Below are 27,852 nucleotides of genomic sequence, written 5' to 3'. Positions count from 1 at the left end.
GTGACCTTATACTCAAAATTATGCTTCATGACTTTTTTCCCCCTTACAAATAAGATATAGATGTAGACATGAAAGAGACCTCTAGATATACCCTCTGAAAGGGCTTGGTTGACAAACATGAATACTAAAACTGACTCCATGCATAAAAGTTTCTCAGAAGTAACTGGTCACTCTAGCCAAATTGGGCTGGTGTTATATTGAGATATTCTAGGTTTTCCTTCTGTAGAAAATTATTTTCAGGACGCCTGAAAATAATGGGTGGCTCTGTCAGTTAAGCGTCCGACTCTTGATTTCAGCTCAGGTCCTGGTGTCAGGGTCGTGAGATCAAGCCCACGTAAGGCTCCATGCTCGGCACGGCGTCTGCTTGTCGTCTCTCTGCCCCTCCTGTCGCTCATGCTCTTTCTCTCTCAAATAAATAAATAAAACCCTTAAAAAAAAGAAAATTGTTTTATTTTCATAAAAATTTGCATGTTAATTTGGAAATACAGCAAAATATTTCAATCTAATAAAGTATTCCTTTCTTGGGAGTTTCATTACAGCTTTAAAAAATGATTCACTCTTTTGAAGCAAAAATTTAAAATTTGGTAGCCCTCAATTTGGAAAGATTGCCATTTCATAACCAGGGCTTTTTCAGAGGAAAGATTGTTTTGTTTTTGTTCACCTTATGTCTCCATGTTTGTTGATTATTTCAATAGACTACAACTTATTTACTTTAAAAACATCCTAATTGCTATCAGTTGTACATTCAAGCTGACATTTAAAAGAGGTAATCTGGAGCTATGGGGCTGGCTACATATAAGCAGTTGCTTAAGGACACACAAAATAATTATAAGTCTAATAATCTTTTAGTTTTATGATTAGACACATATTCAAAGTGCTTAAAGTGAAGAGTTGTACACGTTCTCCTAAGTAACAAAATGCACTGAACCTTAGTGTAGGCTCCAAAGTAAATTAGTAACATGAACTTTATACTTCTAACCCCCTCTGAATGCAGCTAGAAATTGAGGTTCAATAGATAGTTATATATTACACACAACTATCTATATCTGTATAATGTATAACTACATGCATTATAAATGTGTATATATATATATATATATATATTCATATACACATCTATTTATCTATCCATAGGGAGGGGGTTTCCAGTTATCAATTGCTCCATAGCAAACTATATAAAAACTTTAATGGCATAAAACAACACCCATTTTATTGTGCATATGATTTTGTGGGTCTGGAATTAGAGCAACGCACTGCAGAAATGACTCATCCCTGATTCTTGATGCCTAGGACCTCAGATAGGAAGGAACTAATGACTGAATTGGCCTTGTCAAAGAAAATGGCACCAGATAGGCAAGGGAAACCTTACTCAAGACTATTGCAATGCGGAAGAAAAATTAAACTTAACTCCACTCAAACAAAAGGTGGGAGGGATTTTGAATGCTGAGTTGAGCTGAAAGTACTGGAGAACATTAGAGGCGAGGTTGGTCAATGTGATAAGGCCATTTGCATTTGCTAAGTTAGGCAGTTACCCTCCCAAAAGAGACTGGAAGATAGGGGCTCTATCATTCTTGATGTGTACATTTTGAAAGGATGGCTCCCTGGTCCTTGAGAAAGGCATTCCTGGGTTGTAAAACTGGCAAGAGGCTGGGAGATTTACAACTCAAAGGGGCAGACAAAGAATTTATGACTGCAAGTTTTCTGAAGTAATTGCTCCAAGGAAAGGAAGGTCAGGGGCGTGCGCATATAGTCAGGAAGAAACCTATCTAAGTTCAGTCAAGCTGAGGAATATTAAGCCCATCCTCAGCAGTTGTCAGAATTCGACTAAAGCCATATGTCTAAGGCCTTGATTCTAGATGTCAACAGGTTTCCTTAGTTCTCCACATCCTGTCCACTGGCCCTGGAACATCCATGATGCCTTCTTTACTTATGTCTGGTTCCTGGTGTGGGATGGCTGGGTCAGTGGAGGTTTTTGGGCTTTTCTCTCTCTACTGCTTCTCCATATAGTGGCTTCAGCTTCCTTATAACATAGTGGTCTCTGGGTGGTCATATGTCTTACATGGCAATTAGCTTCCCCAGAGCAAATGTTCCAAGAAGCACAGACAAAAACTGCAATACTTCTTAAGACCTAGCACCTGAATCTCCAGAATGTCACTTCTACCACATTTTATTGTCGACAAACAGAGTTAGCCCAGATTCAAGGGGAGGGGAATCATACTCCACCTCTCAATGGGAGGAATAGCAAAGAACCTACAGCCATGTTTAATCTGCCACCACTATGTACATAGAGCAACACTGCTATCCTTGCAGAGTTAGTCATACATTATACATACATGATGTAAGTACATGACCTGTATAATTCTCTGTATAATTACAAAATCAAGTAAAAAACATAACTGAAAACAAACTATACTTCAGAAGTGACAAATGCAACAAGTGTTGCATGGGCAATTGATTGACCTGAATTCTAGTACAAGGTTTGTGACAATTAGCTATCTGACCTTAAGTAAAAGTTAATCTCAAAGGCTTCTTCTAGTCTAAAATTCTGTTATTCCAATTACCAGTATTGCCTTGATTTGTATTGTTACGCATGCACTGAGAACACATATAACGGGCCCAGTAACCACCCTCATTAATTCACCATTAAACCTTTGATCATGGTAATTTAAGTACTTTGAAAACCTAGGAAGAAAAACAATATATCAAGGACAGATGTGGCCATTGTAAATAGCAATAGAAAATACATTTCTTCTTAATGAATCTGTTCCAGATTAGTTTCATCAGTACACTCCTCTGCGTGGTGGGGAGGTTTCTGTTTGGTTTTGACTTTATCAGACTCCCAGGTAGACCATTCTCACCTTTGCAGAAGTAGGAGTCATCTCATTGATTGTCTTGAGTAAAAGGAAATGGCTCATGCATCTTTTCTACATTATAACAAATGTTCTTTTGCATTATAATTGAATGGTGATTGTTGTGTTCAATCAATGGGAAAGGTTAAAGGAGCTCCTCTGCCAGCATTTTTAATGGAGAAGTCGATTAAGATTCAGTTTAATCATTCTGGCTGCTTCAGAATTAAAGCAACAAAGACCATCAATGGCACTATAATTACTAGTCTTTCTGTAAGTTTACACTGCTATTTATGCAGCTATAAATTTTATTATAATGCACAATGCATCTAGGTTAACTTGCTTTATTTGCAATGTAAAATATTTGCTTTAATTGTATGAAGAGAAGAAATTGTTCTGATAAAGTACGTAAAATCCAGGCCAATCATTTTTTTAAAAGCCTGAGAGTCTAAGTGAATCAGTATGATACTCTGTGTTAAATAGTTTAAAGTCATGGCCTTAACCTTGGGACACTTGAGACATATTTCAGTTTATTGAACATGGAGACTAACATCTCTCCCAGGTGACTGTAAAGGGTCAAATGTATTATTCTAATCCCTGTTCCAAACAGAGAAAAGGTCATTATACAGTACCTACTGCATGTTGTAAAGAATGAAAAATTCACACTGGGGGCGTGGGTGCAAATCTATTTTAGACTTGGCCTTTAAAATGTTTTTTAAATTGAATGATTAAGTGGTGATGAACCAGAAAAAATACCTTGAAATTGATCCCATTTATTAATTAGTTTGCACATGTAAAGGTCTTTCTATAAATAGTCAGAAGACTAGAGAAAATTGTTCTTCTTGAATGGAGGAATGACTTTCAAATTAACCTTTTTTTCACTATAGAAATAATGCTTATAAATGCACTTATTATCATCCAATACTTTGACCCATTCAATATACATATAGGCCTGTGGAGGAGTTTGTGCCTTAAAAGTTTATACTTGGCTCACAGTTAACAAGCCAGCTGTGGGGAACAACACCAGGAAGAGGAATTAATTGAAAGAATATATAGAATGTGTATACTTACCTTAAAAATGTCAGCTTTGTTGTGATCTTTGTGAAAGGATTTTGAAAAGAAATGCTTTATTAAATTTGGGATATTAGGAAGTCAACTAAAGACCCCAAGGAGCAAAAGAGAAGGAAATCTGTGAGGTGAGGAAGAAAATTATTTATCACTTCATTCTTATTCTTATTGGAATAAGAAGCCTATCGAAAGAGGAAACACAAAAAGGAAAATAAGCTATCATTCTTTAAGAAAGAAAATCCTACTTTTCCTGTTACTCAGATCTTCTAGAACTTTCTTCTGACTAAAAGAAAAAGAAAGTGTTAATTTTTACTGTAGAAAGAGGAACTTTATTCTCAACACCTCCATTTTATCACATTATAGTTGAAAACACCAAAAATTTGTGAAATGCACCATCTTCTCAAAGTTATGAATCTCAGTAGTAGACATGTAGGTCTGGGACCCATGTCTCTGTCATTCTAGCTTCTACATTGTCATACTTGTTGGTGTTATGCAACATTCTAGAGTCCATGTTTGACTTTCGTATGTGGACAAATTCTAAACCCATTTATATTTTGTCTTGTCTTGGTATCTGACCAATCATTAGTTCTCTCAGAAGACAAATAATTTCTGCCTTTTATTTCTTAGCAGGAAAGGAAGGGAAGGCAACTAGTATTTTTGGTGGAATTTCTATGTGTCTATGAATATGTGAGACATTTTAGATACACTGGAAACTTTAATCTTTTTAATAGCCCTAGCTAGTAGGTATGATTGACTCAGTTTTTAATATAGAAACAGATTCAGAGGAGTAAATAACTTGCCCAAATTTGTGAATTCTATAGTTGCAAGGTCATGGTTTTTCTGACTTAAAACCCATGTTGTTTCCATGACAACATGGTGCGTCCCTAGCAACAGTGGTTGCAACGCCTTCAAGTTTAGACAATAAAGTATTCATACTACACCTTTGATTGCCAGAGAAATCCATACCAATTGATTTTTTTAAAATTATGCATGCATTTTTATAAGTTTTTTTCCTCTCATTTGTGAACATACAATGCATTTCAATTTCACTAATAAAGTGCTGTGTTTTTTTCTGTTGAAATTATGAAAATTGGATTTCATTGTAAAGTGTATTAGGGAAGATAGATAATTAGAATCATGGAAAAGCTCTTATAATAACAGACTCTTTGGAAGCATATAAACATTTTTCTCTTACATCTAAATAATTTACTTCCAATATCTAAATGACATTACAGATGACCCAAATTTCTACTGTAATGCTCTAAGAATTGTACATGATATATTATAAATAATCTTGACTAGTAGTGGATTTGGTTAACTTTGTTAAAATTGAGCCTATTAATGCAAACCTCATGAAAACTAAAAACATCAAAAAATGGACACATTTGGCTCATAAAAACAAAAACAATGTACCATTCAGCCTGTGCTAATTCAAGTTCTCATATTATATACAAAATTCAGGATCTATGTTTTAAATTTGCAGAGCTGGCCTATTACATGATTAGAAGTTAATACATTTACTTGTACTTAAATGAAATGTAATCCTATTTAATAGTGACAATTTAATACACACTGTCTCTAATTAGGGCACTCTAGTGTATAAATACAGGATTAAATCTAATAAAAATTAGAAAGTACTCCTTCTTATGTATAGTATTTTATAAAGGCCTATTTACCATATATGGGGGAGGGGCATAGAATTTCAATAAGAATATATTTCCTATTATCATTTGTTGATCAACTAATATTTTCATCAGTTTTGGATTTAAATAGTACAGGGCCATAATGAAAGACTTTTCAGTCTCAGTGTGGGTCTTAACAAGTTCTATAATTTCTTGCTCAGAAAAGATTGTCATTCCATAACAATCCAAGATGTGTAATAACATCAGCTTGACCCAGAGCACCTCAGGGCCAACTCAGGGTATTCGTTTATTAGAAATGATTTAAGATCAACAGGTATTTGAAGCAACCAGTTGGTAAGAGCCACAATGTGGATGGTACAAATACTCTCTAGAGTAATTTAGGATATTGATAAAGACATTTACCAAATACCTGGTCTTCACTGGGTTTTGTCCACTCTATTAGCATGTTGGACTTTCTCCTGCAGACAAAAGAGAAATAGCAAGTTTTAAGGAGTGACAAAGCCCGGTCCTGAAGCCTATGGAGCACTCTGCCTCAGAGTAGCTTCCCCAGATCCTTTCCTAATTAATGCATCAGCTCATACTCTCTCAGTATAGGCCTGGAAATATTGCAAAAGCCCAGAGATTGTATTTCATCACGCTCTTTCCACTGTCCTCCCTTCCCCAAAATCTTTCTCCAAATCATGTCACCACATTACCTTGATGTTCTTTGATGGCTCCAGCCCACCTACGGAGGAAAGGCCACAGTAGGTGGTATGATATTCAAGGCTTTCTGTAATTGGACTACCTCAACTTAGCCAAAGAAAGTTTAAGTGTGAAATCGAGTGTTACTCTCCTTACCTGAAGGGGGCAAACAAATAAATAAGGGGAAATTGCTTCAGAGCATTGCTTCTTTGGGTTCAATAGATGCAGCTAAGCTGTGGCTGTTCTACTCATTGCAAGAATAAGATTGAGCAATACATCTACATGCTAACTGGCTTGTGAGTACTAAGGAGATGAGTGTGCCAGAATGCAAATCATATGGGCTGGGAATTCCCCTTCTGTTGACCACAGAAGGTATAGGCATAATCTATCAAGAACAGAATGCATGCCATACTTTGTTCATTAACATTTAAAGAGGATATTTGGCATCAGACAACAGATAGAATGCTTGCAAGATCTTGGCAGCAGAATATTTTGTCAGTTAATGACAATCCACAGCTTTTAAGAAAAAGACTAATGCCCAATGTTATGTTGAAATTGTGGCTTCATTTTCACGAACTAAAATAAAATGAAATAAAAGTAAAACCCTGTTTCTTCCAAATACCACATTTCTACCATGGCAATCAAATAGTAAGGAAAAAAAAAAAATTCTCTAAACAGCAGGGAGAAAATATGCTTCCAAAACTCTCAAGAGCCGTCAAATCACAATAACTTACAAAACGGCCAAAACAGACTAAACTTAACGTAGGAGAAGCAGACGACGTCAGGGCAGTTGTACTGTGTGATTGGCTGACAGTCTGGAGGGAAGCAGGAAAGAAACAAGTATACGTTGATTGGATTGCCATATACAACTTAATTGTATTTTGACCTTTATCTGGTTTGTTAATCATAATGTTCACATTTGCACATATCAGGAACTCAACAATATTTCTATTAGTATATTTATACCACACTTATACACAACCACACACATATAGATTTGACTTTGTTCACTACTGCCACCTTCAAAATTGATATAATTTGAAAGTAAATATAAATTTTTAAAATTTGGTAGCTTAATAATTCGGCCAAAAATGAAATTTAAAATAACATCATGATTTTTTTCTTAACATGGGTGTAAATATAATTAGAAACCATAAATAAATGTATGTGTGTTCAATTATAGTCAATTAACATGTATATGTGTAAAAAAAAATCTTGCTCATACCTTTAAATAAATAAAATTCAGTGTTGTCAAGGATGAGGTGAAATTGAAGCTTATACACTGCTGGGAGTGCAATGATAGACTTTCCTAGAAAATAATTCTGTCATGATTAATACTTATGTTTTTCAATCCAGTAATTCTTCTTCTATTGTGCAATCAGAAAAATGGACAAAGATGTCAATTTACAGACAAATATCTCCTGCTGATATTTTTTACAATAATCATTTGATACGACATCAGTATTCCAGAAATGGAGAGTAATGAATTTTTTGTTACATCCATACATTAGATTATCATTCAGCTACTAATACAGTGCCTACAAAGAGATATTTATCCTGTGACTAAAATAATTATGATTATTTATTCATGTATTTATTCGACTAACTTAATGAAAGTCTATTAGGTACCGGACCCTGGGCTCGGTATTTGTACTGAGAATGCTTCGAAGACATATACAAAAATAAATTGGTCAACTAAATTATTATATATTTTTTGATAGAAAAATGCACTGCGAACAACGCGGGGACAAAGATAGTTGCAGGGACTCTACCCGGGGTCGAGGTGGAGAGGCACTTAGGGCAAGTTTCCTAGAGAAGACAAAACTTACAGCAAATCTTGAAAAAAGATATTATGATGTTAAGTGGAAAGGTAAACAAAAAAATCATACACAAAACCAAGCTAATTATGTAAGTATATGCGGCTATATCTGTATCGTGGAATGATGAGGGGCTGTTATCTTCTTCATTACCTTGTACTGTATTTTCCACAATGAATAGGCATGATTTTTCAATTAAAATCATTTAAGAGATAAACATAAAGGAAAGGGTGCTGGCTCCTGGCATTCCGGATGCTGCAGACACAGAGGCGCTAGGATGTGCCCGGCTTCCGGCCGCCCTCGCGGCGCAAAGCAAGCTGGGTGGCGTCCCACACGCAAAGCCGCTCTGATGTTGTCCTGGTGTCTTAGAGACACACGAAAGCATTTTCTTCTGCCGGGGACTCTCCTCTCCATGGGGTCCACGGGATAATCCACGGGTTTTGTATCAACCAAGCTATTCAGTTGGACCTCGTGTTTTCCTCACAACCGGTATCACTTTCCTTAGAAGAGTAACATTTTTCATTCCAATTTAGTAAACACGTAAATAACAAAGGCACTTCTGAAGGTCCCAGGTACATTTACGTTTCAGTTCAGGTTGAAGCTGGGACGATGCCTGCTTTACAGGGGGAGGTGTGGAAGGATTAAAGCCAAGGGTGAGGCAGGTCAGACAGAAACGCCGGAAGGACACTCGGTAAAAACCTTAAATATTCCCTGGTGCTCGGTTGGATCCAAGTAGCATCGGCTTTTAAGGGACAAGTAGAGACATGCACGCTGACTGCCCTGGGAGCCAAAAGTCATAAAGGATTCTTGCCTTTGGAAAAGGGCAAACAGAAGAATAAACAGCCGGAATGGCAAGATTGAATGTAACAAGGAAGAACTGAAGGATGAAGGACGTTTTAACATGTCTCAGCAGGGACAGGAAATCCTCTCTGGGTCTCTAGGCATAGGAGGGCTGAGCAGAGATGACATTAAGCCCAACCTCACTCCTTGTTATAACACAGTAACCGCTGACCTTATCAGTCTGGAAAATTAAATAATCATTCAAAGGGATGAGCAAGAAAGTGGTGAACTTTTACTTTTAACTCGTAAACTCTCAGGTGGTCCTTGGGTATCTCTGCATTATTCAAATGATATCTATTGAGTTTGAGAAACTATGATGAACCAGACTCAGGGGTTAGACGTGCAAATGTTACAGGATTTGTGTCCCCTTAGTGCCCGTGGTTCTTGATCACGCCGCTTGGAAGAATGAAGATGTAGATCAGATGAAGAGTGGTGGGCAGCAAAGCAAAGTTTACTGAGCAAGAGTACAAAGCTCCTGGAGAGGGAGGGGACCCAAGAGGGTTGCCTCGGAGTTTCTAAGTTTAGGGGTTTTTATGAGCTCTTTTGTGGAACTTAAGCAATCAGGGTGTGCTGAGTCATGCCAGTCTGGGCTTTGGTCAGGTATCTGTCTGTCTATTAGGTTAATGTCCATGTGCTGATGGGGTTTTTTTTGCTGACATCTGAGGGCTTAGGTCCTAACTGCCCCTTGCCCGTGATATTGACAAATGCTTTTGTGGTTAATGGTCTTATTTTAGGACATTTTGCAGAAGTCATTTCTGCAAAGGCTGCAAAGCAGAATGTCAGTGGGGTCCTGTCTAAGCTGTGAAACAGGATGTCAGTGCTGTTTTATTTTAGCTGTCCTGACTCCATATTTTCTTGTCGGGGACCCTGGCCCTGACTACCTAACTGTCCAACTAACTCCTAACACAAAGCCGAATGAGAAAGTCTCCAGTCAGAAGAGAGAGACAAACATGCAGAAAAATAATTACACTACAATATGATAAGTGCTCTTGGACAAGAACATTATTTATAGAATGAGTTGGGATCAGAGAAAAAAGAAATCTCCGGGGTGACGGAGGAGACTTCCTACAAAAAAGGATGTTTCACTCTGTCTCAAAAGATCACTTGAAGCTGCTGAAGGAAGGAAGACAGTGAAGGGCCTGCCAGGCAGAGAGATCATGAACGAAGGCACAGAGGCATGAAAAACGTTTTATAAGAAGGGTTCGAACGATCACATCATACATTCAGCAGAGCACAGGGCATGATCGGAGAAGAGGAGCTTATTTTCTGAGACACATATAGCTGTGTTAACCCAAGCTGGACCAGCACAGCAGAAGAAAAAAGGAAAGCTGTGGAGTAATCTCACTTATGAACGTAGACGAAAAACCTGAAAGAGACACCAGCATATAAAACTCAGTAGTGTCTAAAAAATACAAAAACAAACAAACAAAAAAACCCAAAAAACCTGAAAGAATCTCTGTGGAGTAGCCTTCAGGATGGGAAAACTGGTTCACAAATTCTTTTAAGGATTATAACCATGTCTTTTATATTTTCTTACTGATTATGGAATGCTAGAAATTATTGTAAAATTTCAAACATTTCAAAAACATCTAAACTAGGGAGCAAGTTATCATGTAATTCTACCTTCTAGAGATAATCACAGAAGCAAGTTTACATCTTCTATGTACCAAAAACATATTTGTATATCTAGTTGTATATCTTTGTCTATATTTTATCTCTATATACAAAATGTGATCAGCATAGTTTCTTTTTCACTTTTACAAAAATGTGGCAAATATTTTAAACATCTATATATTTATAGAATTGTAAAATATTTCAATAGGAAAAATTCCGACAAGTAGATTTTCTGGATCAAAGAAATATTGATAGGCCATAAAACAAGTTGACCTTAAAAATATATTTTACATTCCCCATATCTTGTTATTGAAGAATATTAGCAATATATAAAATCTGTGCTATAGACCTATAGGAATATCTTTGTACTGACTTAATTTACATTCTTTGATTATTAGTGACAGTAATATATTTTCATATGCTTATTTAATGGCCCTTTCATGGTCTTTGTGCATTTATTTTTGAATTGGGTTACTTGTTTGTTCTTATTGATTTATAAGAGCATTTTATATATTGTTCATTCACATTAATTTAGATTTTAATATGTGCCAGACATTCTTCTAAGCACTGAGGAGAGAGCAGTGAATAAACACAATCTTGCCCTCAGGGAACTTAATTCTATTGGGGGAGGCCAGTAAAAAAAGAAAATACAGGGGCGCCTGGGTGGCTCAGTGGTTAAGCGTCTGCCTTTGGCTCAGGTCGTGATCCCAGGGTCCTGGGATCGAGCCCCGCATCGGGCTCACTGCTCCGCGGGAAGCCTGCTTCTCCCTCTCCCACTCCCCCTGCTTGTGTTCCCTCTCTCGCTGTGTCTTTCTCTGTCAAATAAATAAATAAAATCTTTAAAAAAAAAAAAAAGAAAATACATGTCCACAAGAGCCAAACTGTGGAAGGAGCTGAGATGTCCTTCAACAGATGAATGGATAAAGAAGATGTGGTTTAGGGGCACCTGGGTGGCTCAGTTATTAAGCGTCTGCCTTTGGCTCAGGTCATGATCCCAGGGTCCTGGGATCAAGCCCCGCATCGGGCTCCCTGCTCAGCGGGAAGCCTGCTTCTCCCTCTCCCACTCCCCCCACTTGTGTTCCCTCTCTCACTGTCTCTCTCTCTGTCAAATAAATAAATAAATAAATAAATAAATAAATAAATAAATAAAATCTTTAAGAAGATGTGGTCCATATATACAATGGAATATTACTCAGCCATCAGAAAGGATGAATACCTACCTACCTTTTCCATCGACATGGATGGAACTGGAGGGTATTATGCTAAGTGAAATAAGTCAATCAGAGAAAGACAATTATCATAAGGTTTCACTCATATGGGGAATATAAGAAATAGCAGAGGATCATAAGGGAAGGAAGAGAAAACTGAACGGGAAGAAATCAGAGAGGGAGACAAACCATGAGAGACTTGACTCTGGAAAACAAACTGAGGGTTGCATAAGGGGAGGCGGTTGGTGGAATGGGGTAACTGGGCAATGGGCATTAAGGAGGGCACAGGATGTGATGAGCTCTGGGTGTTATACACAAGTGATAAATCACTGAACATTAGATCTGAAACTAATGACATACTATATGTTGGTTAATTGAATTTAAATTAAAAAAAAGAAAATATACGCACATATATGTAAATAATGGAAGTGCTATGAAAATAAAACAGGGTAAAGGGATAGATCATTGTGAGAAATGCTACTTTAAATGGAAGATCCAGAAAGATCCCTCTAATGAAGTGAGACGTGACCAGACTGAAGTGAAAGGATGGACCATGTAGATACCCTGAGCAGGAGAATTTCAGACAGAGGAAAAGAAACATGCAGAGAAGTTGTTTAACAATTTACTTGAATTTATATTTACTTATTAATATTATGAGTTAAATTACCAACTATTTACTTCCCTCAAGAAAATAATTTGGCAAACTTACATACATTCCTCTTGTATGAAAACTGAAGTTTGTTGAAAATTTTAGAAGCAGATGATTGCTAATTCCTTTCTTACAATATGTATTTCCATTTCAAGATTCCTTTCATAAGTATCACATTATACCTTATACACAACGGCAACATTTTTTTCAGTGTTTAAAATGTTTCATTGCTCAGCAAGCTTCCTAATCATTTATTTTCTTCTATCTTAAAAATTTTATCAAAATAATTTTTATTGGGCTGGAGTACTTCCTTGAAGGTTTTTAAAAATATGCATTGTAAAAACTTTATTGTCTGGCATTATTGTGTCTTTTATACCTAAATTCTCACTTGCTCTTTCAATCTGGAAAATAATTTTGTGCTCAGACCTTTCTTTTTTTCTTCAGTCTCATCTATCTATTATCTCTGTCTTATCTTTTCACTCATAATTTGCCGTTCATTCCTTTTTAGTCTACATTCTGGTATAATTTCTCAATCAGTAACTCTGATTGGGGCCACATCCATTCCACTATTTCTTCATTCCACTGAGGGGTTTATTTTTATATTTTTGATTCTATTTCCTTTTCCTTCTATTTCTTGATTGGTCCCCAATGTGGCAGTCTGGATCCAATTAATTAAGTTGTTGATGCCATAATCTTTCAATTGCCACAGAGACTGAAAGTGGACATCTGAAGTTTTATTCTACCTATTCCATTACTATGTCAGTGGATGACACTTGATCTAATTGTGCAGATCAGTCCCCCTCATGGATGTTGCTGACTCCCCTTATATGCCCAGTGAGTCTTCAGTGTATGATCATACCTTTAAACATAGGCATGCAACTGCCAGCAGGAACTTGTACAGCCCATTTGGTTAAGACTTCCTGGGTTTAAATTCCAATTCTTTACTAACTACCTGGATAATGTACCTCTGTTTTGTCATTTGTAAAATAAAGGCAATAATAGTACCAAATGCATGGAGTTGTAATGATTAAATATATAGAACCCCTACCCAATGCTTGGTACATAGTAAGCTCAAATAATTTCACTTTTTTTTAAAAGATTTATTTATTCATTTGAGAGAGAGCAAGAGAGAGTGAGAGCCAGCGTGCCCTCTGGAAGGGCAGAGGAAGACAATCTTCAAGCCGACTCCCTGCTGAGCTTGGAGTCCAACATGGGGCTTGATCTCATGACCCATGAGATCATGACTTGAGCCAAAAACCAAGAGTCAGAGGCTTAACCAACTGAACCACCCAGATGCCCCAATTTCACTTTTTACAACACTTCTGATAGAAAGAAGACAAAGTACTGGCTATGGAAATAACCTTGAAGCTAGCTGATGCATTTCTCATCTACACCAGTAGTGGTTGGAAGGGAGAGAAACAAACCAAATTGAGAAATACTTGGCCTGTAGAAATAACAAGACTTGGTGTGGAGCTCATTTTAAAGAGTATGAGTCATTCATTTATATAATTAACAATTATTAAACACCTACTATTTAGAAGCTGGTTTTAAAAAGAGGTCAAAAATCAAATTAGATGCCTTCAAGGAACTCATGATATAATGGAAGAGACATGCAATCAAATAAGTATAATACAAGTGATGAGTTCAGTATGGGGATGCGCACACATTATTACAGGAACATGGCACTGGGTATAACTAATTCTCCCTGATAAGTCCCAGAAAAGACTTAATAAAGAAAACCACTTTGGGAATGTGTTTGAAAAATCTGTGGGAGTAAGTGAAGTAGGCAAAAAGAAAAAATGGAGTTCCATGCAATGAGAAAAGAATTTGCCAGTGAGAAAAGGGGCACAAAGTGTTCAGGGCATAGATTTATAGCTGGGGTGCAAGGGAGCACTTTGGGAATATTGGAGGATCAAGTTGTAAAGGCAGCAAAAGGCAAATTCTGGAAGTTATTTAACTTGGACCTTATAGGCAAAAGAGAATAATTAGAAGGTTTTACATATGGAACTGACATGACCTGGTAGCAAAGTATAGTCTGGATTTGAAGAAGTTTAACGAAGAAAGCATAACGATCAATTACGTCAAAACTCAAATAAGGAATATCACCTAAACTAAGGTAGCAACAGGAGTAGGCACTCCATCAAATGATTGTCATGCAATTTGCAAAATTATTCAAGGAATATAGACACACACCACACATGCATCTCCGTTTTAGAGGAGCATAAATAAATCTAAAAATCCTGGGTCAGTAAGATTATTGCCCCATCGAAAGGCCGTACTAAAATACCCACGAACTTAAATACAAAATGTAGTGGATAAGTTCCTCAACCTATGGAAAAACTGAACCTCAGTGCACTTCAAAATGTCCCTGTTACGACCGGGAGTTCCTAAAGGGACATTTCTCATGTGCTCACAAGTCAGCCGGTCAGCCTCCTCACTACATGGTGTCTATTCTTTTGTCCTGGCTCTAGCATGTTTTCGTCTATTCCCTGCAGGGGAATTACCCACTTCTGCCTCTGATGATGGTGTCTCTTGTGAGAAGGCCAGTGGTCATACCAAAGATGCTGCCTCTGGAAACTCCAAGCTACCAAGCTCGAGTGCCAGAGGACTGGTGTTTTCTTTGCAAAGGTTCTGAGAACAGTCTCTTCTCTAACTCTGCCCACAGTCTGTCACTTGGCCCAGAAGCAGCCTCTGTGGATATCCAAAGTTCCACAAAGTCTCTCAGACAACTCCATTGTTCTTGACCCTGTTTTCCTACTAGCTGTCTCACCAAGTTTCTCATGAAAAACTTCTTCCACAGGGGCTCAACACTAGCTTCTAAGAATCTGACGTTAGATTTCTTTTGTGGCCCTCTCTCCTCAGCCCCAAAGAATCTCTAGAAAAGTAAATTAATTTACCTGAGTTACCACTCTCTTTCCAAAACTTATTTACTTTTTTGTTGTTGTTGTTATTTAAAGCTAAAAAAACTCGATATTGGTAGGCATTCCAAGAGGTGTCAGTATGGATCTCCATCATCTACAAACAGAAAATTCAGTATAATGCCTTTAAATGATAAGAATTATCTTCTGTCTGAAAAAAAAAAAAAAGATTTTCTATCTGATAGCAAGAAGTCTGGAGACTGGTAGTCCAGGACTAGAAGAGGGACTCAAGGTCACCTGGGACCCAGGGTTTCTCCATCAGTGTGTAGACATTTGTCCTCATGCTTATCACCTCATGATCACAAGAGGGCTACTGCACTTACAACCACTGTTTTTGAGTCACAAACAGGAAAAAGTTTGAAAGATAAAAAAAAAAATCTTTTCCTTGAGAAGTACTATCTTTTTATTCTAGAAGGGAGCTTTTCCTAGAGGACTTATTCATATGTCTGATTGTCCATAATTGAGTCACTTGGCTACTCCTGCAAAAAGATGGCCAAGAAAATTGAGTGCTTACCTTTCCAGACTCCAAAATTAAAATAAGGGAGGAAATGTTTGGCAATGAGTGTTGTGTGGATCCATCCACTGAACCTAAAGTACCCTGGAAATTCCTTTTTGAAGGGAATTAGTATATAATGAGGCTGGGTTTGCCAGCCAAAAAAGAGGACATCCAATTAAATTTGAAATTCAGATGAAAAATGGATAGTTTTCTAATATACAAACCTATCTCCTGCAATATTTTGGCCAAGCTCACCTTAAAAATTATTGTTGTTTATCTGAAATTGAAATGCAAGTGAGTTTTCTGTATTTTATTTGCTCAGTCTAGCAACCCTGAATGGGGTCTTTGCCTTTGGCTACTAGGTGGTCTCATAAATTAGCTAATATTTCTGGGCCCCAAGTTATTAAAGGAACACTACAGTTTAGTCATAACGGACTAGTACTTTGAATTCTGTTGCAGTGATTCCCAGGCAACCATCTAAAAGTCCTCTGGACATCTCCTTCAGACAACCTGATGTAGTAGAACATACACTCTACTCTTTGCTAATGTGCCTCGTGAATCCTTCTTCACTTCCCAGTCCAGACAAGCAGATCCAGCACCTAATCATTACCCTACAAACACACAGCCACCCACCCACATGTAGCCCTCTCTGTCCTCCCCTCTGTGCCTAAGAGTGGTAGCAGATAACAATAAAACCTGAATTTCTGGAACTGGTAGATGGATGTCTGTGTTCTCAGTTGCAGAACACCCTTGAACTAGAAACTCTGTCTTTGTCTGAACTAAGAAAATCCACAGATACAATTTCCTCAAATTTTTTAATTTAATGTTGAGTAACTGAAACATCCACTCAAAGGGTTCCCCCAACAAAGGAATCACGTGCACCAAATGGGAATTCAAGTCTCCAACTATTACAAAAATAGAACCCTTCTCAAAGCTTCGAGATGGCAGTTTTCCAGACTTCTACCCTCCTTCACGATTGCCTGATACCCTTCCTCAAGCTGGGCTGAGCCACCCACGTTCAACAGTGATATCATGTGTTGGAGAAAGAAATAATGACAGTCAAAATTAGGGGATTCATCAGGGAACTGAAAAAGTTCTTCAGTTCCTTCTCTAATGGGCGACTGGAAACAAGACTGGTACCTTTGGACTGAGGAAGCCCTTTCTTTGGATTGCTTATGGACACGGGTGGAGGCCCCAAAAGGTATTGAACATTGTAAGTATTTTGCATAAATAGGGATGTGAGCAGATTTTAACTTGAAAAAAAATGGGATCCTTTTTATACTTAAGGAATGGTGCTGGTCATGCCAATTACACATATAATTTTTTATATATCTATATGGTGAATGTCTTAAAAACAGAACTATGTCTTCATCTTTGTATTCCCAGGGTGTACCTGAGCATCCAGATGCAGACATGTGTAATATAACTTTCTTGAATAAATAAATAGATTAGTTTCTGACTAATTCCTCTCCACCCAGCCAGGGGAAAAGAAGGAAATGTTCTCTTCTGACTGCTGTGAAGTTTGCTTGGTAAGACCGGCAAATGTTTTTACTACTCACAACTGAGGGATGCAGAAGATCCTTATTGATAGTAAAACTACATTTATAGAACTTAGAGGAAAATTCCAGGTTCCCAGAAATAATTTTAAACACCATGAGCTTTGACACCTGGAAGTTAGCAAATGAAACCTTAGTGGGCAAGGGATTTTTTTAATGCCATCTTTCAAAAAAATTTTATACATGGCCTTTCCTAATATTTCTCACCTCTAAATCAAGAATCCAGATTTAATTACTTAATCTTCTCAATGTGTTCTTTTTCTCACAATGTTATATAAATAGAAGAGGCTTCCAAAAAAGATTTCTCTGTTTACTTGTGAGGCTATAAAAAGTTGCTAAAAACACTGCAATGGCTGGCCTTGTACATGTATGTTTGTGCACACAGATGAATATTTTTCTGTTGAATGGATCCCTAAAGGTCAAATTGTTAGATCAAAGCATATCCTCACTTTTAAATTTTCACCTATAGTGCCAATAAAATGAATGAGATGGTTTATTTCCTCACATCCTCACCAAAACTAGGTATTATTTATATTTTTAATTTTCACTATTCTGATGGTCAGAAACTGTCATTCCAATATTTTGATTTTAATTTCTCAGGTTACTAGTGACATCAAGCATCTTTTCTGTGTTTATTATAACTTGCAAATATTTTCTGTGAATTATCCGCTCTTATCACTTGCCCATTTTTTTCACTACATTGTCATTTGAGTCCATCTGCAGAAGCTCTTTATGTTTTACCATTATCCACAATTATTTTAAAAAATCAGTTATGTGGGGTATTGAATTTAAACTATTTCACATGCATCTCTGCACCTTATAGATGTAATGGTCCTGAGTTTGACACCGCTTCAATATAGTGAGGATACCAAAAATTTCCTAGGCAAAGCTACTAGAGTTAATTATGTTATCTCATCCTAATCACTATTGCTATCTCTCTCCATCTCTGCTGCTCACCATTTATAAAAGGGAAGAGGAAAAGTAGGAAAAAGAACACAGAATGGGAGGATAAAAATTATAGGCCCGTGGATATGTGGATAAGATGACAGTTCACTGCTGATCCATATCACATCTCGGTCCTGTTTAATGTAAACTATCACTAAATTTAATCATCTGATGCATTTTATTAAAATCAAACATAATAAAGTCTTTTATTACAAAACATAAACTGGAAAGAATTATTCACATTGTACCAAGTGTGCACATGCTTATGATTATGTTACAATAAGATACAACTTGCTAAAGAGTCACCTTATCAAGTGAGGTATGCCTATTGTAGGTGATATGGAACTAAGATTAAGCATTAATTTTCCTTTACTTTAGGGAACATTTTCACCGCAAAAAAAAAAAATGGATAAGGATGGGTACATATTTTGTTATCCTTTCAACAATACGTCTCAACATCTGGCTAAATTTTGTGTGTCTCTGGTGTGAGAATTCCTGGACTTGGGAAAAGAAGTTTATTCATTCCTCCCCCTGCCTCAAATAACCATGCAGATACTCTATTGAATATTAGCACAGTCTTTATGATTTCCCATTTACATTAAAATGCCACTAGCATGATTCTGATGCTAGAGGATCTAGCATAATCTTCGGAATAATTCTCAATACTCTGTGGCAATAATCTCATGCCTGTTCATGACCATTACCGGTCAAAACCATGGCCTTATGATTTAAAGGAAGTATTCTAGTTTGGGGAAAAATACTGTCTTTTATGCTTGGGGGTAGTTTCCAAATGATGTGCTTAATCATGGCTCACATGAGCGAGTCTCCCATCAGTCATGACAGCACCATTAAGCATATCTGGACTTATCCTAGAATGCCGGCCATGACAACTGGACAGCCAGTCCACTAAGCTTCTTCATTCTTATAAAGAATCAAATGGAAGGAAGATAGGAAAACTGTTAGGACTGCCAAAAGAATTTTAATAAAGGGATGGAAAATATCAGGGTAATAGTAGTAACCTATTATTGACCCTGCGAGGTAGATAGTATTGGAGAGATAACAATTTTTAAGATAAGCTCCCAGAGAAATAATTTGCTAAAGGCCATGGGACTCAGAGGTGTCAGAGCCAGGATTCAAATCTCTGCTGTTCCACCGCCTGTCATGAATTCTGGTGCTAAGCTTTAAGAGATTCATTTCGGTGTGCAAAAAGCACAAATTACAAAAAGGATTAATTGGGGATTCTTTTCATTTTAATAGCAGCGTGAGGGAACCAGAGAAGATCTGGGGATGAAAAGATTTCAGTAGTGAGTCAGCACACTTGGATCAGAGCATCTCCACCGTGAGTCAGGGAAGATAGATCTATGGAGATTAAGGTCTTGTGGGCTTCTCTCTACATCTGCTCATTTCAAAAATAATTGTATTCTCTCATCTACATTAAAAGATTTAATTGGAACTTTGTGCTTATTATCATTATATTCAGTCACTGACTTTCATTCAACCAATATTTAATGAGCAACTATTATAAGTCAGATATTATTGAAATATAGGCCAATGAATTAACAGCTTCTCCTCATCGACGAGTTAGTATATTATTTTCCATCATATTGAAAACTGAATCAGTTCACTTCACAATAAATACAGGTAAATACAGGGAAGAGAAAAAATATAGACTTATTCCTACCTCTGTAATCTTGATACTGTAGTAAAAACCAAGACAATACTTTTCTCTTCTTGCCAATCTATTTATAATATGGAGTTTTATGATATTTAGAATGAGAAAGAAACATACGGGGATTGACACTGTAAGAATGAAGAGAGGAATCAGAATACATTCTGTAAACTAGTTTTCACCTACTTAGCTGGATCTAAATGGAACTTATGCTACAAAAATCAAAAATGGCAAATACTATTTTCTTTTCCTCCCATGTCTTTAGCACCACCAGTGCCATGTCCAACCTGACAGTGAAGATGATCCAAAAGAAGAGATGTACTCTGATTGGGCCCAGTGTGTAAAAAGATGTAAACATGGGCTGAGATAAGGTGTAAGCAAACACCTCCCCTTGTCTTATATATTATGCGCTGGGCATCAGACCTTGGGCTTTTCTGTTCATGGCCCTAGACTGAAGCCAGAGAGGGGTGAAGAAATTGGGTTGGAAATATGATTTTGCCACTGTCATATATCCAAAATACAAATGAAGTAATGGAGCCCATCTGGCCACACAAGAAGTTTTAAATCTCAAAAGGAAATGGAAAAATATTAGTTGGCAAAAGCAATGTTTTAACCAGTCCCAACACTTCAACTCAGGAAACAAAGAAGAAGCAGCCATTTAAAATGGTGCTTTGTGTCAGTAAGTTTATTAAATGAGAAGACTGGCAATCTTGGGTAAAAGTAGACTGTCCATCCAATTAAATTACAGAATATTAAAAAGGTCAAAGCAATATAGAAGTCCTCTAATTCATAGAAAACACTAAAATTCTGATTTCTCATACTCCTGACAAAGATTGTAATTGCGATTTGAAAAGGGTAAAATATTTATCTAGTCCTTTGACAAAGATTGAAATGAGAATGTGACTGGTCACAAATATAACCTCAAATGTAATGTGAAAACTAATTTTTTTAAAAATAAGGCTAAGCAATATACCTATTTCTTTTGTCTCTGCAAGGAGGGTTACAAAAGTGGTTCTAACAAAATCATTCATTCTTTTAATCTTTTAATATAAATTTAAAGTTATCTTGTTATGTATGAAATGGTATTATTTATCTAAAATCTCCAGGAGCTTCCGTATCACATACACATTAACTCTTCATCCATCTGTGGGTCGTTTAGTGGTTTTCAGTTAATATTTAGTTTCCTTCATACATTGTTAAAGACATTCAAGAAAAGGAGCCCTGTGTGTGGATAGAATCTTTCTAATGGATATGGGGTATAAACTGCAACATGTGCACAATAATGGTGTGACTTTGTTTGCAATAAACATTTAAAATGACCGACTTTCTCATAAATACACTAAATAGGATGATCTATGAGATTTCTAATTTATTCTTGTTTAAAATTTAACCATGCTTTTTTAAAGCATATCAATTTTGTTAATACCATGTAATTAAAACATGTCAGTGCACAGCAAGTTTTAGTCTAAATTAATGACTATGAGAATTATTTTAATTAAATAACCAATTATAGAAAAATCACAAGCATGAGAGCTGACATTTAAATGAATTTCATTTAAATTGCTTCTTAACATTGTCCCATCTAGGACACTAATGCAGAATGAACTATTGTATCAACTTAGATTATCACTATTTTTGTATGCACATAATGTATTCATATTCAATCACTGGAACTGAGCAGAATATTTGGTATCGATCTAAAACTTCTATTAATAAAAACACAACAGAATGAGCTAAAGTAAAAACAAACCATCTTTCTTTTCTCCTTCATTTTTTTTTAAAAATATGGGCTTCTAAATGCTACTGTAATTCTCACAGGAAAAAAATGTTTACGCATTTGGGAATTATTTAATATACTTAATTGTACCTAATTAAATCAGGAGACTTTTGAAATTCACTTTTAAGAGAATATGCATTTGTGACTTCAATGCCCTACACGTAGTGGGGCTCAATAACGTCGGTTATCAATGATGATATATGTATTTCTTTGTCTCTTTTTTCACATGTGCTGCTGTAGCATATGGCCTCCTCCTGGAAATTGAACACTTCAAGACCCTTATCAGATTAGGAGATTACCTATACTATGAAAATCCAGCTGGATATTCGTTTATATGTTTGTTCCTAAATAACTCAATAAATTATTGGTATTATGTTTTATATTATGTAATTATGTTTTTAATATTCATTTCATATTCATCCTTTCACCAAAAAACAACAACAACAAAATAGAATTGTCTTCTAGAAAAAAGCTATCTCATCTATTGTAATCACCCCCACTGAAAACTTTTACTTTTATAATACTATTTCTGGTAGAAGAGAGGAATGCCTGAACACAAGGCAAATTTAGCCCAATTGTGCTGTCTTATTATCACAAAATATAAGTTGTAGAGAGAGCTGCAGAGAGAGCTGAAGTTTTATCCATGTATGAATTGGAGTTGAACATATTTTGATTCATTGCCAAACTATCAATAAGGTTTAAAAGGAGGCATGTGATCCATATAAAGCTATTTCTCCTTTGTTTACTGTCATACCTCACAGTTTGATATGGAATTTATGATTTTAAATGGACAATTAATACTCTTTTAACTTATTTTTTCAAGGATGAATTTTACACATCCTTTTGGGGGAAAATCTTATTTATTTAGTAGTTTGCAATCTGTAATGAAAGGTACTTTCACCATGGCTTGCTAGAAAAAAAAGCAGCCATATTTAGATTTGATTAGTTAATTGTTCTTCATTAGAATGCATTAGGGCATGTGGTTTAATTATTATGTTCATATTTGTAGACTTTACTTTTTTAAATCGTCAAGGATTATTTAATATCAGAAAAATGGAATATTTTTCTGCATATTTCATCTTGCTATCACTTTAAAAATAAAGAGGAAAAGAAAAGGCTACTGCATTTGTTGTTCATTGATTAACCAGTAATGTTATGTATAAATAATGTATCTGACAGTATGGCAGCCCACTTGGGACATTATGCCATTTACTACAAAATAGGATGCAACATACAACTGAGCAGTGAGAACAAATTAAACATCTTTCCTTGGTAACTTTATCATTTTTATTAGGTGATAAACATCACAGTGAGGGGAAAGCAGATGTAGTTATTTCAGTAATATTAACCTTAATCGAAAGCTAACTTGACATATAGAATAATATTTTTGCATTATGAAGTTTTGTCCAATAACAACAGCAACCAAAATTTTCAAGGTCATTATGAGATAATACCTGGAAAAATTAATGACTGTCTTGTGTAAAATCTCATCTATAGCTACTGGATTGTATTATTGATATTGATGAAAAAATTTTAAACATAAGTCTAATGTCTTGTAAGCATGAAAAATCCCCAAATATTTTTAATGTGGTATTATTTTTGCCTTAACAAAAGTGTCCTATAGTGTTATTTGACTATATGTGAATTTCCTTCCTCCAGGGATGTGTTAATGTAATCTCAAAACTCTTTAAGAAGCATCCAAATAATGAATAAAGTTAAGAGCAGTAATGTAATTAGCACTCAACATCCATCTTCCCTCCCTTCTCATTTCACTCCATCATTTACTCATGGGGATACAGAGATGAAATGCCCCTGTCCTTAAAGGAATTAACAATTGAGTAATTGAGAAAAACTATTAAAGTCCATTTAATATACAGGATGAATTGTTGTAACAGATCCTTTCTTCTTTTCATTCAAAAATATTTATTGTGTGCTTACTATGTGTCAGGCTCTGTTCTAGGATCTTTAGTGTAGAGCAGGGAACAGAACAAAGATTCTGTGCCATATCATGCTTATATTTGAATGGGGGGGAAGAGTCCATAAGCAACAAACATCATAAATACATAATTTATATTGCATGTTACAAGGTGAAAAGTGCTAGAAAAGGGTGGGGGGAGTGGATGAAAGTATGGAGAGCGGTAGTCAGATGAGTGGTTGTCAGGGTGGGCCTCATTAACAAGGGGAGCAACGGTTGAAGAAGGTGAAAAAAGGTTAGCCTCGGCCGGGAGAAAAGTACACCGGGCAGAGAGAGCAACCCGTAAAATGCTCCTGAACTGGGACTCTGCCTGGCATCCTCAAGAACTGCAAGGAAGTCAGTGTGTTTGGAACCGAGGAAGCGAGGTCAGAGAAGAGTTCAGACAGGAGATGGGGTACCAGATCGTGTAAGGGTCATGGGCTCCTGTAAGGAATTTGGCCTTTGTAAAAAAGAGGCAGTCATTACAGGAGGGTAAGCATGAGATTGACATGACCTGACATCTGTTTTATAGGATCACTCTGCCTTCTATACTGGGAATTCACTGTAGGAGATCAAGGGTAAAAGAAAGGAGACCAGGTAGGAGACTATTATCGCAAATCAGGCAAAAAATGATGGTGGCTCACGTCAGGATGGTATTAGTGGAGGGTGGAAAGTGACTAAATTCCAGAAATATTTTGAAGATCAACCCAAAGATTCCTAGAAAGTAAGGCATGAGTGTGAGTATGGAAGGATAATTCCAAGGTTTTGGGCCCGAGCAACCAAACAGAATTGCCATTGCTAAAGATGGATTAAACTGCTGAAGGAACAGATTTGGGATAAGAGGCGATCAAGAGTTCCAAACTGGACTTAAGATGTTTATTATACAAAGCAGTGGAAATGTCAAGGAGGCAGTTGAATTTAACAGTATGGGGAGAGGTATGGGATGGAAATAGAAATTTGTAAGTATTCGACATCTAGATGGTATTTAAAGCCATGAGATTGGAGATACCAAAAGAGTGTGTGTAGATGAAGAAGAGATGAGTCCCAACACCTGTGCTCCACCCTTAAGCGGTCCGGTGGGTGGGGTCAGGGGGGAGAACCAGCAAAGAAGACTGAGAAGGCAGGAGACCAGCAGAGTGGAAAGAAAACCAGTGCAGTGTACAAAAAACTAGGACAAGAAAGAGAGGGTGATCGATTGTGTCAAATACCTCTAACAGTTCAGGGAGCTGAGAGCTGAGGACTGACCCTCGGATTTAGCAACATGGCCTTTGACCAGAACAGCTTCAGTAGATGCAAGTCAGATTGGAATGAGTTTAAGGCACAATGGGAGCAGAGAGTTGAGAGAAAATAAAAACAGATGACTTTTTCCAAAGAGTTTTGCCTCCAGTAGAGCAAAGAAGCAAGGTGGCTACTGAGGGCAGACAAGATGGAGAGACCAGTATAGTTGTAGAATGAGAGAAATTATATCAGGATGCGTACCTGCTCGTGAGAAGGATCAAGTGGAGGAGGAAACGCTGGTGATGAAGAGAGGGAGGGTTTCCAGAGTGGTATTCTGGACAAGATGAGAAGAGGTGGGACGGAGGCACAAGCGGTGGGGCTGGCTCTAGATCGAAGCAGAAACAGTTGGGTCTGTGGTAAGAAGCAGGAAACAGATGTGGGTGCAGATACTGGGGGGTGGTCAATGTGGTCAAGTCTAAGGAGGTTTCCTTCTGATTGCTTCCATTTTCTCAGAAAAATAGGAAACTCTGGGCATAGATTCTAGCCCTAACTATGGATGCTGTCCAAGGCACTTGACCTAGGGATTGAGAATAGTCTACTGGCGTTGGCCAGGTGAAGAGAGGATCAGAGGGTGTTAACAGCTAGAGCGAGCATGCCTGCAGAGTGACAGCAACTGAGATTTGCATAGCACTTTGTAACCACAAAATACTTTTATCTCCATTTTATCATTTGTTCTTCACAACATTAAAAAAAAGCCATTTCACAGAAGAGGACATTGAGCCTCAGGAAAAAAAAATCATTTGCTTGTAAGTAGGCCTCTGGCATCTGATCTTCTAGAAGGAATTCTTCCTAAAATAGCTATTAAATACTAAAGTTATTTTAGATGGTAGTCAAACATAGTCTTGTTTACCAGACAAGATAGTTTGTTATTCTGATAAAAACAGAACAGGTATTACAAAATGGGAGGATATTTATTATTATTCATCACTGTTATTACTATCTTACTAATAATGATTTGCTTGCCCAATACACTCCGATAGGTCTTGGGAATTTTATTTCTCAGCAGACGAAATGACCATGGGTAGACATTTTAAAGGTCTCTTCAGGAGCTGCTGCTGAGCAATTAAACTCCAAAGTACAGGCTCTAAGGACTGAGAGGCAGCTGAGGAAGTGCCAAGGAAAAATAAATAAATAAAGCCTGAGAGAGTGGCAAGGATATGACTCATGTTCCTTCTGACTCTCTTTTGAATTCAGTCATGAGGATGAAATAGTGCATTTTCCAACTTTTCCTCTTCTTCACTTTTCCTTTTGTCCCATTCCAGAAGACCTTCTTAAAGAAGAGAATGATAGCCACAACAATTTAGAGTGTAAATATTGATAACACAATCCTCACCAGTAGGTCATTGGAAGCAATTTAATAGATTTAAATCAGGACATTAAGGCAGTAACTAGTAACTAGTAAGGCAGTGACTAGCAGTAGTAAGTGATCCCTGTCTTTTTACTCAGCTAGGATTTTCCTTTCCATTATCAATCCCCAAATACTGAGCATTCCCATTAGTGTAATGTTGCATAGCTTGTAAAGTATGTTCATACCCATTACCTCATTTCGTTCTCCCTACATGGTAACCACCAGTTTAATTGGTTAGATTCCCAGCTAAGGTAGTCGGGTGAGTACAGAAACCACATCTGTCCTGTTCATCAACACGCTGCTAGCACAAAGCCTGGGGTGGGGAGAGTTTCACCCAACAGCGAGGAGAATTGCAGTAAACAGGTAAGCATCCTCCCCATTTCACAGATCACAAAACAAACAAAGGTTTTAGAGCTGGTAAGGGGCAGTTTCAAGTAAGACCTACAATTCTTAATTTAGTGTTATCTTCACAGGTAGTGAGTCTCAGCAGCTCTAAGCCTCACCCCTTCTGCCGAAGACGGCAAGATTGTAAGAAAGCAATAAGGACAGCAAGATATGCCTTGTTTACGTTGTATTTAGAAATAAGGTAATGTGATGGGTTATGGTATCATACTATACATTAAATGATTGTACTCTCTGCTATGCTTCTTGAAATGTATTTAAGTAGACCTTTATTCTAGCAAAATATAAGTGTACGTGTGCACTGAGGGAAGAGTTAGATGATTTATTACCCTTGGAAATCATATGTATAGGTATGATGCTTTGAGAAATCAGTTTTATTATACAATTGATATAATCTAAAAGAATCTTTTAAAACTTTCATTTAATATCACAAAGCAAATAGGTACTTTTTTATTGAAGTACAGGATGGTTTTGTACTAACTCTTCTTTAGGTTATTTTAAAAATACGTTTATCAATATTGGCGAGGATGAAGAGAAAGGGGAACCCTCTTGCACTGTTGGGAATGTAAGCTGGTGCAGCCACTCTGGAAAACAGTATGGAGGTTCCTCAAAAAGTTAAAAATAGAGCTACCCTACAACCCAACATTTGCACTACAAGGTATTTATTTACCCAAAGGATATAAACATAATTATTCAAAGGGGCACATGCATCCCAATGTTTATAACAGCAATGTCCACAATAGCCAGACTATGGAAAGAGCCCAGATGTCCATCGACAGATGAGTGGATAAAGAAGATGTGGTGTGTTCCATTGGCATGGAATATTAGTCACCCATGAAAAAGAATGAAATCTTGCCATTTGCAACGATGTGGATAGGACTAGAGGGTATTATGCTAAGCAAAATAAGTCAGGCAGAGAAAGACAAATACCATATGATTTTACTCATATGTGCAATTTAAGAAACAAAACAGATGAACATAGGGGAAGGGAAGGAAAAATAAAGTAAGATGAAAACAGAGAGGGGAACAAACCATAAGAGACTCTTAACTATAGGAAACAAACTGAGGTTTGCTGGACGGGAGGTGGGTGGGGGCATGGGGTAACTGGGTGATGGGCATTAGGAGGGAACTTGATGTAATGAG

The 27,852-nt window shown here is 36.9% G+C and overlaps 1 long non-coding RNA gene across 2 annotated transcripts; it reads right to left on the bottom strand.

Moving 5' to 3' along the window:
- On the bottom strand, positions 1 to 25,234 carry LOC145720819 (uncharacterized). Of its 2 annotated transcripts, none has more exons than XR_014144026.1 (3): positions 25,161 to 25,234; positions 5,960 to 6,015; positions 1 to 427 (listed from the first exon to the last, which is right to left on the bottom strand). It is a non-coding gene; the product is annotated as an uncharacterized LOC145720819 (long non-coding RNA). The 2 variants fall into 2 exon arrangements; XR_014144027.1 differs by lacking the exon at positions 25,161 to 25,234 and adding an exon at positions 7,464 to 7,587.
- Positions 25,235 to 27,852: the final 2,618 nt, after the last annotated feature.

This window comes from Leptonychotes weddellii, chromosome 3 (assembly GCF_054177405.1).
Source record: "Leptonychotes weddellii isolate Sample4059 chromosome 3, ASM5417740v2, whole genome shotgun sequence".
In the NCBI taxonomy this organism is placed as follows: Eukaryota; Metazoa; Chordata; class Mammalia; order Carnivora; family Phocidae; genus Leptonychotes; species Leptonychotes weddellii.
The sequence above is the reverse complement of the archived record's forward strand: the minus strand, read 5'-3'. Positions and strand labels throughout refer to the sequence as shown.